At 35.6% G+C, this 15383-nt stretch overlaps 1 protein-coding gene across 1 annotated transcript in view; it reads left to right on the top strand.

Annotated features, from left to right (window-relative positions):
* LOC103575285 (frizzled-2) overlaps positions 1-15383 on the top strand; it is a 98763-nt gene that overhangs the window by 9473 nt on the left and 73907 nt on the right. The gene's annotated exons all lie outside the window — the stretch shown is intronic.

Genomic DNA, 15383 nt, shown 5'->3' with positions numbered 1-15383 from the left:
ACAGAATATTTATCAAAACAGTTTTCGTTTATATTTAGTGATGATATTTCTGTCGAAAATTTTATGATAAATAATATTTCATAAAATATTTAACAATTAATCGAGTTAAACTAATGAAGAGTTTATTTTAGTGTTGATTAAACGAACAAATTTCGACTCAATTTACTTTTGAATTGAATATTCATAAATTTGCTTTAAATATTCAATATTAATAAAATTCAACTGACTATACTTTACTCGTGATTCAATGAACAATTGATAATTTCTCATTGTTTATGATAAAATGTTTTTAAAAAATTTAATTGAAGGAAAATTTCTAAAAAAATTTGGTTAATTAATTTTCATGTATCTATTGTTTGATATTTGTTTAATTGATTTATGGTAAACGAAAATTTACTTTGAATAGTAAACAGAGTGATAATAAATCCAACAGCGAAATTATTGTGTAAGTGATGATGAATATATATATATATACATGTGTGAGTATAACAAAACAATTGAATCGGTAATCAAAGCACGAGGATACTCAATGATTGCACACGATTTCAATTAAACGGTTGTATGCACACAAATAATTTTAAATCCACGCGGATTTTATCGTATTCTGTAACGGTAAATGTTTACAGAATTATTATAAAATCTTGTAAATATGAAGTACTGAAAAATAAATACATTTAACCGCACAATCGGATTTATATAACATGAAAAGCCAGATTTTGTACGTGAATGTCAGATACAGGTTGTAGTTCTTGAAGGTTTTACTTAAACTTTTTGATTGTTTGTACGATATAAGAAAATCCTTTCTTACGAAAAATAACTAAAGTATTCTATTTACGTGCTCCAAGTTCTCTCTCTCACACTTCCTCTTTGTTACTCATTCTGCAGATCCGTTATTGTTCTATCGTTTTTGCTGAAATGTGTCAAGTGCACGATAAAATCCATTAATTTTTTCTCAAAATTCCGCAGAATACATATTTTTTCTGTCATTATTATCTTTCTTCTCCGAAATAAATTTATAAAAATAAAAAAATAGTGTAGAATTAGACGAAAGTAAAGAAAAATGGGAACATTAAATAAATGTCGCAGCTGTGAAATGAAGTATTTGAAAAAAAATAATTTTTTTAACATTATAAAAAAAATTAAGAGATTTATGTTAATATAATTCAATATAAATTGGACACTTTTATTACTATAGACATAATATTTAAAAAATTGACTTTTGATGCTAATGGAGGAAAAAAATTTTTTATTATTATTCAGAGCGAATTGTTTGAATTATTAGCTTTTTATCTGCAGTCCAATAAAATTTACATTCACATTAATAATGTGTGGCCAAAAAGATTTAGCCATGTAATTTCTTTTCTACCTCAATATTTCTTCGGAAATATAATTATTTAACATAATAGTATTAAAGGAAGAAAGTAATTAATGATCACAGACTAAGGATAGACTGAAATATGATTAACAATAGAGTGGACGAAGGAGAAATAATAATGGAGAAAATTTAACAGGAGTATGAGAGTAAAAGCGTGTTTTGAATCGAGTTTTTCTTTTTCGTCAGTTTCATTTACAGGCTGGTTATTTCACGCGCGAACGCGATGTAAGCGAATAAAGATCGTTTCCCTGGCAATCTTTTTCTTCACCCTCCACCTTCAGCTCTCAGTCCACCTCCACCCTGTCTCTCTCTCTTTTGCTCTCTTTAAACTTGCGTTTTCCCCCAAGAGAAATCTTTTCAGCTATACAAAATTATGCCTGCATTTCACTGTCGTAATTTCTTATCAAGACTTATTTCTCGCTCGCTTCTCCTGTAGTTCCACACCCTTTACCTGTTTCCTTCTATTTTCTTCACTCATTATTATAATAATACTTGCGTCGACAATTCCCGTTGTTAATAATTACTGCTTTACTAATTGTATGTTTGGCTCACAAATCCAAACGGAATTGACATATTATAATACACCTTTTTTAACACTAACGACAATGCCGGCCATTCACTAGCAATGACAATAAATATTAAAATTTTATTTAATAAAATAATTTTAATTATCAAAAATTATTCAACTCCTGCGTGTTAGTCTCGAAAAAAATAAAATGAAATTGTAACACTTCGTGGCGTGTTTCACAAATTGTCGCGACAATCAGCCACATTCGGATTGTTCAATGAAGAATGAACGAAAAAGTTTCTCTCGACATTTAATACCCACTCTTTTTATCGTTTATCGAACAGTCAACGCTTCGGGCGGTAGTTTCCCATTTTTCCTGCTTCCATATATTTTTTTTCAACAATATACACACATTTATATCTATGGAGTTTTTTATCTTTATCTTACTCTTTTTGCCACCATCATCTTGATTCGGGTTTTTTTTATTTCGTTCCTTTTTTATCAGTCAATCGGTTCATAATACAGGTTTTTATCGCCCGAACATAAAAATAAAATTACATTATCGTTTAACAGTACAATATAAATTTATTTAGCAGTATAATGTTTCTTTCAATTTCCCGAAATTAGAATTACGACAATACTATAGATCTAGAATTTAAAATAAATTCTTTTGTCATTTGAGATTTTTGATTTGACTTTTCGCCGGAAAAATTAAATTTTTTTTTTATTTTATTATTAGCATTGCAAAAAAATACTATCTCGTTATATAAGCATAGCATAGATATTTATGGATGATAAATTTATATAGATGTGTAGAGAGATATAGAGACAGCGAAACAGACAAGAAGCAAAAGTGTCAGCTCAAATAGTAGGGGACTGCCGTCGAATCGAATCTCTCTTGTATCGAATGAAGCTCATTCAAGTGACAATAATACGCGAAAGGAAGAAAGACAGAGTTGAAGTAGACTCTGATATGCAAGAGTAAAATACAAGTTAAGTAAAAGTATAGAGCAGACCGACTGTGCAGGGAAACGCGTCAGAGTATAAGCGTGTGTACTTTTTCCAGACTGCGCGAATTCAGTCTCGTGTACGCCATCATCCCCTCGGCTACGCACACCGCTCCGCACTAATACCAATTCACATTGTCGTAAGTGCGCGTTTCGGCCACAAAAAATAAATTTAAAAAAAAGGTTTACATTCATAGAGGGGAAGGAACTAAAATTCAATGCCTAACGCCTATATAGGAGCTTTTCGCGGCTTTTTTCGAGGCTTTTTTCACACTTTTGCACACTCACACACTTCTCACATACAGAGTAGACTCGAGACCATTCGCGGCTTTTTTGTGGCCTCGCTGAATTCCACGGTCCCTGTAATTCCATTGCTACCAAATTGAAGCGCGATCTTTTATGCTGTCATCTACACAAAAAGAAAAAAATGTAACAATTTTTTGGGGCTTTATTTTTTTTTTTTTTACGTGGTGATAAAAATAGTTTTTATCGAATTTCCGCCCTGTATACTTTTTATTTAGCTTTTTTGGGCAATGACTCGCGGAAATAATGGCGTTGTATTGTCATTGTCGTTTACGAGAGCGAACGTGCCAACTATTTGCAAAAGGAAATGAGAAAATGTCGAGTGATATTATGGACACAAAACCCATCGTGACGTGTGAATTATTATGCTTGTGATGCAATTTACAATGACGTTCACATTTTCCTCGACAATTTTCGTTTATAAAATAATATCTCAACTGATATAATTCAATGCCGATAGCTTTTCAAAAATACTATGGTCTTTTTAAAAAAATATTAATTAATAATTTTTTGCCCGACAATTTAGACTGTTTGATGAAAAAAAAAAATCTTCCGAGTCAGACTGACGCATAAAAAGTAACGAAACGAAAAAAAATTCAAAATTAAAACGTGAAATAAAATTTATCAGATTACGAAGAGTGAGCAGCATAGAATAGTAAATGGCGTCATGTGGACCTCGTGGTCTCGCAGCATTTGTGTCACCTCTGCGTCCTCTCTCCCCGTTCCACCTAGTCCACGAATTCTAAATCGGAAGTGACATTATAATGGAAGTGGCATTAGTGGTTTTAGCACGCGGATTGAAACGCGAATTACCTGGTAAAACAGCCTCGACACCTCGGGAAATTGTGCATCAACTCGACTGCAAAGATAATCGATGTTGTCAGCTAATCAAATTTAAATATTTCTTCCATTTCCCGTAATACTCTATTTGTACAATAATTTCACACATATTCAAAATCATGAATTATAATTATAATTAAAAACGATTTCTTTCTACAAAATTTTGGGTACCTAATTTCGACGTGTCCCATCTCGCCCGGCGCTACACTATGAAAATAGTCGGCGACATATTTCAATAACGAATAAATATCACGCAGGAAAAATAAATAACTAAAATAATAATATTTTTTTGCAATAAAACCGTGGGATAGGACACTCCCCATTTCGCACCCTTATTATATGAATGTATCTAAAGAACTGAAGGGGCGTTCCGAGAGAGCACTTGAACGGTATTCAAGTGAGTATGTCCACAAAAGAAACACAACTATTTTCATCGCCGCGTTTCTGAACGTTTGACGGCCCCTCTACTTTGACGTACTCGTGAACCAAATTTCTTCTTCGTCTGTTGCGATAATCTAGGGCTCTCGATGGGGGGCCATCACGTACTAAATAACTACTAGCACTTTTATTTAATCGCTATATAGACTAAATACATCAGACTATATATATTTGGCTACTTGAAAAACCGTTTGGACCTCACCAACAGGAAATTAAAAAAGTCTCCCCGGCCGAGTGTTAATGTGACGACAAATCAATCAAAATCAAACGCAGCTATTCAAATGTTAAAAATTATTTTTTTTTATTGTGTCCTACTGGTTGGGGAGGAAGAAAAAATATATATTTATTATTTTATTATCGTCTACTTTACGTCAAAGCGATGAAAAATGTCTTTTCAATCGAGAAAAATAAAAATAAAACGTTTCATTTGAGAAGATTATTTATTATTTATTTTGGTTTTTTCAACTTGGCCTTTTGTGTGTCACAGTTAGCGTCTTGGAACTCTGAGGTTAAAAAGAGCGCAAAATAAGTGGGCATTTCTTCACTGCACCGTCTTCGAGTCTTTGAAGAAAAACATGAGGATGATGACGCTGGTGATGAGTGAAAGCCGTTTGGCATGAAGTGAAATAAAATAGTAATAAGAAGCGAGTGAGAAAAAGGAAACCATGTAATTGGTTTTCATAACGTGAAAATGCGGAATGAAAACTCCAGAAATAAAAATGTGGAAAGTAAAAAAAAAATTAAGTGTACATTGGAAGGTTTTATTTGAATAAAAAAAAATTTTATAAAGAACGTCAAAGCGTTGACGTACGTCCTTTCATATTTAATCTTTTAGTCCAGCGAGCCTTGCGTAAATTCTCACCGCTTAATTTTTTCAAAGCGAATCTTACCGAACATATTTACATCTATGTATGTATGTGAGCATTAAAAGTAATAGAGACAAACGTTCTTACGAATAGCCTGGCATTTTCAAAAGCTCTATATCTTTACCTTTTTCTTGATTTATACTTTTTTTTTCTCTTTATACTTTTTCTTGACACACGAAAACTTTTCAAGTCACGGTGATGAAAAAAACGTGTGACCCGAGAGCAGTTTAAATAGAAAGGAATATTAAAAAAATTATTTTCGCGGTCAAAACGTTAAAAACTACTCGACATAAATCCGAAAACCGTTGTACTGTCACAAATTAATTTATTAAAATTTAATCTTTGAAAAAAAAATTATAATGTTTATCTAAAAAAATCAGCGATTAAAATTCCGAGAGTTTGTTATTCTACTGAAAGGAAGCTAAAAACGGAATATATATAGAATGGTCTGGTGACACAGTGTAGACGTTGGCACGAATATTGAGTACTTTTGTAACGCCGGAAAAATAATCTCAAGGCCTGATCACCGGAGAAACGTGTCCAAAAGTCGACGGACATAATATAAAAAAGATAATAATGTGCGTGCGTGTATGTAGACACATACGTTTGGATTAGATACATGTGTGTATCGGAGAATAAGTGAAGGGCGAAAAGGGACGTAATTGTGGCCTCAGGGTACACGTGGGCATTACGGAAATCTCAAAAGGAGTGTCTATATATACACATACATGTGGATGATAGTGACGCACGTAGTGCAAATACGAGTCCGAAAACGTATTGCGTTACTTCAATTCGATATGAATCAGGGTGCGAAACGGAGGCATACTATGGGAACCGTAATCAAACATGACGTCCCTTCTTGCTGTATGTATATAGATATATATATTGGACAGTATAAGCAGTCTTTTGTGGCATGCCAGTATCGATTTCCGGCACACGGTCTACATCGTCTTTTCTTCTTACTCTGACACCATATTTTATTCTTCGTTGGCGTTACAGTCACCTCGTACTTGCACTCTTTCGTCATATATATCCTACCTAGTACTATACATATAATATAGTGACGAGCACAGAGCCCATGTCTTGGTGTTACTTTATTCTTCACTACGTCTCTGCTCGACGACCGATGCTTTATAACCCGTGCCAGGACAGTAAAATGTATATGCCGATGAAATGCCGAGGAGCTAACAGACAAGAGAGAAGTAGTCGACTCGGCAAGAATAATGTCGAGTTGATAACGAGGACGCTCTTGACACCTATAAAATTACTTTTATGCCTTTGTGTCCACAATAACCTTTGTTTTATTGTCAATAAAATATCGTTTGTATTCACTCCATATTTTCCAGCTCCAAACAATTATTTAAAACCTCCAGGAATTATTTTCACAAGGAGTTTATAAATATATATTATGATAGATATGACATTTAACATTTATTATGTCTAGTCGCTCGAAAATTTTCGGTTGAATGGAGATAGAAAATTTTTATTTAAATATACGTTAAAGAAAAATGAATCAATTAATCAAACGCCAGAGCTTGACAATTAGCCATTCTGGATGAATGATCTGGCATCATGACAGCAAAAACGACATGACACTAGGAGACTCGTGTTCCCCAGCTTCGGCATATCGCCGCCCTCTGCCACTCTGCTCTCCTCGTCTACACTTGTATTCGTTACGCATGTGTTGATACGCACACATACACACCCATTTATGGGAGACTCGTTCTCTCTTATACCAACACCCGTTATACGTTATTCACAACCGCACCGTCACGGCCCAATGATTATGCGATATCGCGTCCAATTATTCGTCAATCAAACTTGCCCAGCGTAAAGATCCAATGTCGCTGACATTATGACTGAGTGTGCTAAAAAGAGAAACCCTATAATAATGTAATGTATCGATCGTTAATATAACATTATTATTATGATTAATATTACCAATATATTCGACAAATAAACAAGAACTAAAAAAATAAAACTGGAAAACAGTTGACCCTAGAGGCTAACGCCAGAACTCAAAAATATAATTATCTAGAAGTATTTTTCGAGGCCTCATCATGAATTTGGGATAAGTAATCAACAGTAACCAAATGAAACTATGATAAGACGGCACAAGGAACAAAAAAAAAATTTACAAGATATTGGTTGATTGCTGGAAGGGGAAAAATTACGGACCACTCTTCGTAGAGAATCATCTCCACCCATGTCCACCAACACTCTTATGGCTCTAAATTCAAAAAATAAATTTTCCCTAGGTTTTTTTTGCATCTCTCCTGTTAGAGGGCATCATAATGAACAAAAAACGTTTATGGTATGATGGGTTATTCCCAGCAGGAGCAAAGTTAGGGGCTACTCTTCGTAGAAAATCATCTCCACCCATGTCCACCAACACTCTTATGGCTCTAAATTCAAAAAATAAATTTTCCCTAGGTTTTTTTTGCATCTCTGCTGTTAGAGGGCATCATAATAAACAAAAAACGTTTATGGTATGATGGGTTATTCCCAACAGGAGCAAAGTTAGGGGCTACTACTCGTAAAAAATCATCTCCACCCATGTCCAACAACACTCTTATGGCTCTAAATTCAAAAAATAAATTTTCCCTAGGTTTTTTTTGCATCTCTCCTGTTAGAGGGCATCATAATAAACAAAAAACGTTTATGGTATGATGGGTTATTCCCAACAGGAGCAAAGTTAGGGGCTACTACTCGTAAAAAATCATCTCCACCCATGTCCAACAACACTCTTATGGCTCTAAATTCAAAAAATAAATTTTCCCTAGGTTTTATTTGCATCTCTCCTGTTAGAGGGCATCATAATAAACAAAAAACGTTTATGGTATGATGGGTTATTCCCAGCAGGAGCAAAGTTAGGGGCTACTCTTCGTAGAAAATCATCTCCACCCATGTCCACCAACACTCTTATGGCTCTAAATTCAAAAAATAAATTTTCCCTAGGTTTTTTTTGCATCTCTCCTGTTAGAGGGCATCATAATAAACAAAAAACGTTTATGGTATGATGGGTTATTCCCAACAGGAGCAAAGTTAGGGGCTACTACTCGTAAAAAATCATCTCCACCCATGTCCAACAACACTCTTATGGCTCTAAATTCAAAAAATAAATTTTCCCTAGGTTTTATTTGCATCTCTCCTGTTAGAGGGCATCATAATAAACAAAAAACGTTTATGGTATGATGGGTTATTCCCAGCAGGAGCAAAGTTAGGGGCTACTCTTCGTAGAAAATCATCTCCACCCATGTCCACCAACACTCTTATGGCTCTAAATTCAAAAAATAAATTTTCCCTAGGTTTTTTTTGCATCTCTCCTGTTAGAGGGCATCATAATAAACAAAAAACGTTTATGGTATGATGGGTTATTCCCAACAGGAGCAAAGTTAGGGGCTACTACTCGTAAAAAATCATCTCCACCCATGTCCAACAACACTCTTATGGCTCTAAATTCAAAAAATAAATTTTCCCTAGGTTTTATTTGCATCTCTCCTGTTAGAGGGCATCATAATAAACAAAAAACGTTTATGGTATGATGGGTTATTCCCAGCAGGAGCAAAGTTAGGGGCTACTCTTCGTAGAAAATCATCTCCACCCATGTCCACCAACACTCTTATGGCTCTAAATTCAAAAAATAAATTTTCCCTAGGTTTTTTTTGCATCTCTCCTGTTAGAGGGCATCATAATGAACAAAAAACGTTTATGGTATGATGGGTTATTCCCAGCAGGAGCAAAGTTAGGGGCTACTCTTCGTAGAAAATCATCTCCACCCATGTCCACCAACACTCTTATGGCTCTAAATTCAAAAAATAAATTTTCCCTAGGTTTTTTTTGCATCTCTGCTGTTAGAGGGCATCATAATAAACAAAAAACGTTTATGGTATGATGGGTTATTCCCAACAGGAGCAAAGTTAGGGGCTACTACTCGTAAAAAATCATCTCCACCCATGTCCAACAACACTCTTATGGCTCTAAATTCAAAAAATAAATTTTCCCTAGGTTTTTTTTGCATCTCTCCTGTTAGAGGGCATCATAATAAACAAAAAACGTTTATGGTATGATGGGTTATTCCCAACAGGAGCAAAGTTAGGGGCTACTACTCGTAAAAAATCATCTCCACCCATGTCCAACAACACTCTTATGGCTCTAAATTCAAAAAATAAATTTTCCCTAGGTTTTATTTGCATCTCTCCTGTTAGAGGGCATCATAATAAACAAAAAACGTTTATGGTATGATGGGTTATTCCCAGCAGGAGCAAAGTTAGGGGCTACTCTTCGTAGAAAATCATCTCCACCCATGTCCACCAACACTCTTATGGCTCTAAATTCAAAAAATAAATTTTCCCTAGGTTTTTTTTGCATCTCTCCTGTTAGAGGGCATCATAATAAACAAAAAACGTTTATGGTATGATGGGTTATTCCCAACAGGAGCAAAGTTAGGGGCTACTACTCGTAAAAAATCATCTCCACCCATGTCCAACAACACTCTTATGGCTCTAAATTCAAAAAATAAATTTTCCCTAGGTTTTATTTGCATCTCTCCTGTTAGAGGGCATCATAATAAACAAAAAACGTTTATGGTATGATGGGTTATTCCCAGCAGGAGCAAAGTTAGGGGCTACTCTTCGTAGAAAATCATCTCCACCCATGTCCACCAACACTCTTATGGCTCTAAATTCAAAAAATAAATTTTCCCTAGGTTTTTTTTGCATCTCTCCTGTTAGAGGGCATCATAATAAACAAAAAACGTTTATGGTATGATGGGTTATTCCCAGCAGGAGCAAAGTTAGGGGCTACTCTTCGTAGAAAATCATCTCCACCCATGTCCACCAACACTCTTATGGCTCTAAATTCAAAAAATAAATTTTCCCTAGGTTTTTTTTGCATCTCTCCTGTTAGAGGGCATCATAATAAACAAAAAACGTTTATGGTATGATGGGTTATTCCCAACAGGAGCAAAGTTAGGGGCTACTACTCGTAAAAAATCATCTCCACCCATGTCCAACAACACTCTTATGGCTCTAAATTCAAAAAATAAATTTTCCCTAGGTTTTATTTGCATCTCTCCTGTTAGAGGGCATCATAATAAACAAAAAACGTTTATGGTATGATGGGTTATTCCCAGCAGGAGCAAAGTTAGGGGCTACTCTTCGTAGAAAATCATCTCCACCCATGTCCACCAACACTCTTATGGCTCTAAATTCAAAAAATAAATTTTCCCTAGGTTTTTTTTGCATCTCTCCTGTTAGAGGGCATCATAATAAACAAAAAACGTTTATGGTATGATGGGTTATTCCCAGCAGGAGCAAAGTTAGGGGCTACTCTTCGTAGAAAATCATCTCCACCCATGTCCACCAACACTCTTATGGCTCTAAATTCAAAAAATAAATTTTCCCTAGGTTTTTTTTGCATCTCTCCTGTTAGAGGGCATCATAATAAACAAAAAACGTTTATGGTATGATGGGTTATTCCCAACAGGAGCAAAGTTAGGGGCTACTACTCGTAAAAAATCATCTCCACCCATGTCCAACAACACTCTTATGGCTCTAAATTCAAAAAATAAATTTTCCCTAGGTTTTTTTTGCATCTCTCCTGTTAGAGGGCATCATAATAAACAAAAAACGTTTATGGTATGATGGGTTATTCCCAACAGGAGCAAAGTTAGGGGCTACTACTCGTAAAAAATCATCTCCACCCATGTCCAACAACACTCTTATGGCTCTAAATTCAAAAAATAAATTTTCCCTAGGTTTTATTTGCATCTCTCCTGTTAGAGGGCATCATAATAAACAAAAAACGTTTATGGTATGATGGGTTATTCCCAGCAGGAGCAAAGTTAGGGGCTACTCTTCGTAGAAAATCATCTCCACCCATGTCCACCAACACTCTTATGGCTCTAAATTCAAAAAATAAATTTTCCCTAGGTTTTTTTTGCATCTCTCCTGTTAGAGGGCATCATAATAAACAAAAAACGTTTATGGTATGATGGGTTATTCCCAGCAGGAGCAAAGTTAGGGGCTACTCTTCGTAGAAAATCATCTCCACCCATGTCCACCAACACTCTTATGGCTCTAAATTCAAAAAATAAATTTTCCCTAGGTTTTTTTTGCATCTCTCCTGTTAGAGGGCATCATAATAAACAAAAAACGTTTATGGTATGATGGGTTATTCCCAACAGGAGCAAAGTTAGGGGCTACTACTCGTAAAAAATCATCTCCACCCATGTCCAACAACACTCTTATGGCTCTAAATTCAAAAAATAAATTTTCCCTAGGTTTTATTTGCATCTCTCCTGTTAGAGGGCATCATAATAAACAAAAAACGTTTATGGTATGATGGGTTATTCCCAGCAGGAGCAAAGTTAGGGGCTACTCTTCGTAGAAAATCATCTCCACCCATGTCCACCAACACTCTTATGGCTCTAAATTCAAAAAATAAATTTTCCCTAGGTTTTTTTTGCATCTCTCCTGTTAGAGGGCATCATAATAAACAAAAAACGTTTATGGTATGATGGGTTATTCCCAGCAGGAGCAAAGTTAGGGGCTACTCTTCGTAGAAAATCATCTCCACCCATGTCCACCAACACTCTTATGGCTCTAAATTCAAAAAATAAATTTTCCCTAGGTTTTTTTTGCATCTCTCCTGTTAGAGGGCATCATAATAAACAAAAAACGTTTATGGTATGATGGGTTATTCCCAACAGGAGCAAAGTTAGGGGCTACTACTCGTAAAAAATCATCTCCACCCATGTCCAACAACACTCTTATGGCTCTAAATTCAAAAAATAAATTTTCCCTAGGTTTTATTTGCATCTCTCCTGTTAGAGGGCATCATAATAAACAAAAAACGTTTATGGTATGATGGGTTATTCCCAACAGGAGCAAAGTTAGGGGCTACTACTCGTAAAAAATCATCTCCACCCATGTCCAACAACACTCTTATGGCTCTAAATTCAAAAAATAAATTTTCCCTAGGTTTTTTTTGCATCTCTCCTGTTAGAGGGCATCATAATAAACAAAAAACGTTTATGGTATGATGGGTTATTCCCAACAGGAGCAAAGTTAGGGGCTACTACTCGTAAAAAATCATCTCCACCCATGTCCAACAACACTCTTATGGCTCTAAATTCAAAAAATAAATTTTCCCTAGGTTTTATTTGCATCTCTCCTGTTAGAGGGCATCATAATAAACAAAAAACGTTTATGGTATGATGGGTTATTCCCAGCAGGAGCAAAGTTAGGGGCTACTCTTCGTAGAAAATCATCTCCACCCATGTCCACCAACACTCTTATGGCTCTAAATTCAAAAAATAAATTTTCCCTAGGTTTTTTTTGCATCTCTCCTGTTAGAGGGCATCATAATAAACAAAAAACGTTTATGGTATGATGGGTTATTCCCAGCAGGAGCAAAGTTAGGGGCTACTCTTCGTAGAAAATCATCTCCACCCATGTCCACCAACACTCTTATGGCTCTAAATTCAAAAAATAAATTTTCCCTAGGTTTTTTTTGCATCTCTCCTGTTAGAGGGCATCATAATAAACAAAAAACGTTTATGGTATGATGGGTTATTCCCAGCAGGAGCAAAGTTAGGGGCTACTCTTCGTAGAAAATCATCTCCACCCATGTCCACCAACACTCTTATGGCTCTAAATTCAAAAAATAAATTTTCCCTAGGTTTTTTTTGCATCTCTCCTGTTAGAGGGCATCATAATAAACAAAAAACGTTTATGGTATGATGGGTTATTCCCAGCAGGAGCAAAGTTAGGGGCTACTCTTCGTAGAAAATCATCTCCACCCATGTCCACCAACACTCTTATGGCTCTAAATTCAAAAAATAAATTTTCCCTAGGTTTTTTTTGCATCTCTCCTGTTAGAGGGCATCATAATAAACAAAAAACGTTTATGGTATGATGGGTTATTCCCAGCAGGAGCAAAGTTAGGGGCTACTCTTCGTAGAAAATCATCTCCACCCATGTCCACCAACACTCTTATGGCTCTAAATTCAAAAAATAAATTTTCCCTAGGTTTTTTTTGCATCTCTCCTGTTAGAGGGCATCATAATAAACAAAAAACGTTTATGGTATGATGGGTTATTCCCAACAGGAGCAAAGTTAGGGGCTACTACTCGTAAAAAATCATCTCCACCCATGTCCAACAACACTCTTATGGCTCTAAATTCAAAAAATAAATTTTCCCTAGGTTTTATTTGCATCTCTCCTGTTAGAGGGCATCATAATAAACAAAAAACGTTTATGGTATGATGGGTTATTCCCAGCAGGAGCAAAGTTAGGGGCTACTCTTCGTAGAAAATCATCTCCACCCATGTCCACCAACACTCTTATGGCTCTAAATTCAAAAAATAAATTTTCCCTAGGTTTTTTTTGCATCTCTCCTGTTAGAGGGCATCATAATAAACAAAAAACGTTTATGGTATGATGGGTTATTCCCAGCAGGAGCAAAGTTAGGGGCTACTCTTCGTAGAAAATCATCTCCACCCATGTCCACCAACACTCTTATGGCTCTAAATTCAAAAAATAAATTTTCCCTAGGTTTTTTTTGCATCTCTCCTGTTAGAGGGCATCATAATAAACAAAAAACGTTTATGGTATGATGGGTTATTCCCAACAGGAGCAAAGTTAGGGGCTACTACTCGTAAAAAATCATCTCCACCCATGTCCAACAACACTCTTATGGCTCTAAATTCAAAAAATAAATTTTCCCTAGGTTTTATTTGCATCTCTCCTGTTAGAGGGCATCATAATAAACAAAAAACGTTTATGGTATGATGGGTTATTCCCAGCAGGAGCAAAGTTAGGGGCTACTCTTCGTAGAAAATCATCTCCACCCATGTCCACCAACACTCTTATGGCTCTAAATTCAAAAAATAAATTTTCCCTAGGTTTTTTTTGCATCTCTCCTGTTAGAGGGCATCATAATAAACAAAAAACGTTTATGGTATGATGGGTTATTCCCAGCAGGAGCAAAGTTAGGGGCTACTCTTCGTAGAAAATCATCTCCACCCATGTCCACCAACACTCTTATGGCTCTAAATTCAAAAAATAAATTTTCCCTAGGTTTTTTTTGCATCTCTCCTGTTAGAGGGCATCATAATAAACAAAAAACGTTTATGGTATGATGGGTTATTCCCAACAGGAGCAAAGTTAGGGGCTACTACTCGTAAAAAATCATCTCCACCCATGTCCAACAACACTCTTATGGCTCTAAATTCAAAAAATAAATTTTCCCTAGGTTTTATTTGCATCTCTCCTGTTAGAGGGCATCATAATAAACAAAAAACGTTTATGGTATGATGGGTTATTCCCAGCAGGAGCAAAGTTAGGGGCTACTCTTCGTAGAAAATCATCTCCACCCATGTCCACCAACACTCTTATGGCTCTAAATTCAAAAAATAAATTTTCCCTAGGTTTTTTTTGCATATCTCCTGTTAGAGGGCATCATAATAAACAAAAAACGTTTATGGTATGATGGGTTATTCCCAGCAGGAGCAAAGTTAGGGGCTACTCTTCGTAGAAAATCATCTCCACCCATGTCCACCAACACTCTTATGGCTCTAAATTCAAAAAATAAATTTTCCCTAGGTTTTTTTTGCATCTCTCCTGTTAGAGGGCATCATAATAAACAAAAAACGTTTATGGTATGATGGGTTATTCCCAACAGGAGCAAAGTTAGGGGCTACTACTCGTAAAAAATCATCTCCACCCATGTCCAACAACACTCTTATGGCTCTAAATTCAAAAAATAAATTTTCCCTAGGTTTTATTTGCATCTCTCCTGTTAGAGGGCATCATAATAAACAAAAAACGTTTATGGTATGATGGGTTATTCCCAGCAGGAGCAAAGTTAGGGGCTACTCTTCGTAGAAAATCATCTCCACCCATGTCCACCAACACTCTTATGGCTCTAAATTCAAAAAATAAATTTTCCCTAGGTTTTTTTTGCATCTCTCCTGTTAGAGGGCATCATAATAAACAAAAAACGTTTATGGTATGATGGGTTATTCCCAACAGGAGCAAAGT

This window comes from Microplitis demolitor, chromosome 5 (genome assembly GCF_026212275.2).
Source record: "Microplitis demolitor isolate Queensland-Clemson2020A chromosome 5, iyMicDemo2.1a, whole genome shotgun sequence".
Taxonomy (NCBI): domain Eukaryota; kingdom Metazoa; phylum Arthropoda; class Insecta; order Hymenoptera; family Braconidae; genus Microplitis; species Microplitis demolitor.
Note: the sequence above shows the minus strand (reverse complement) of the source record. Positions and strands in the feature narration are given on the sequence as shown.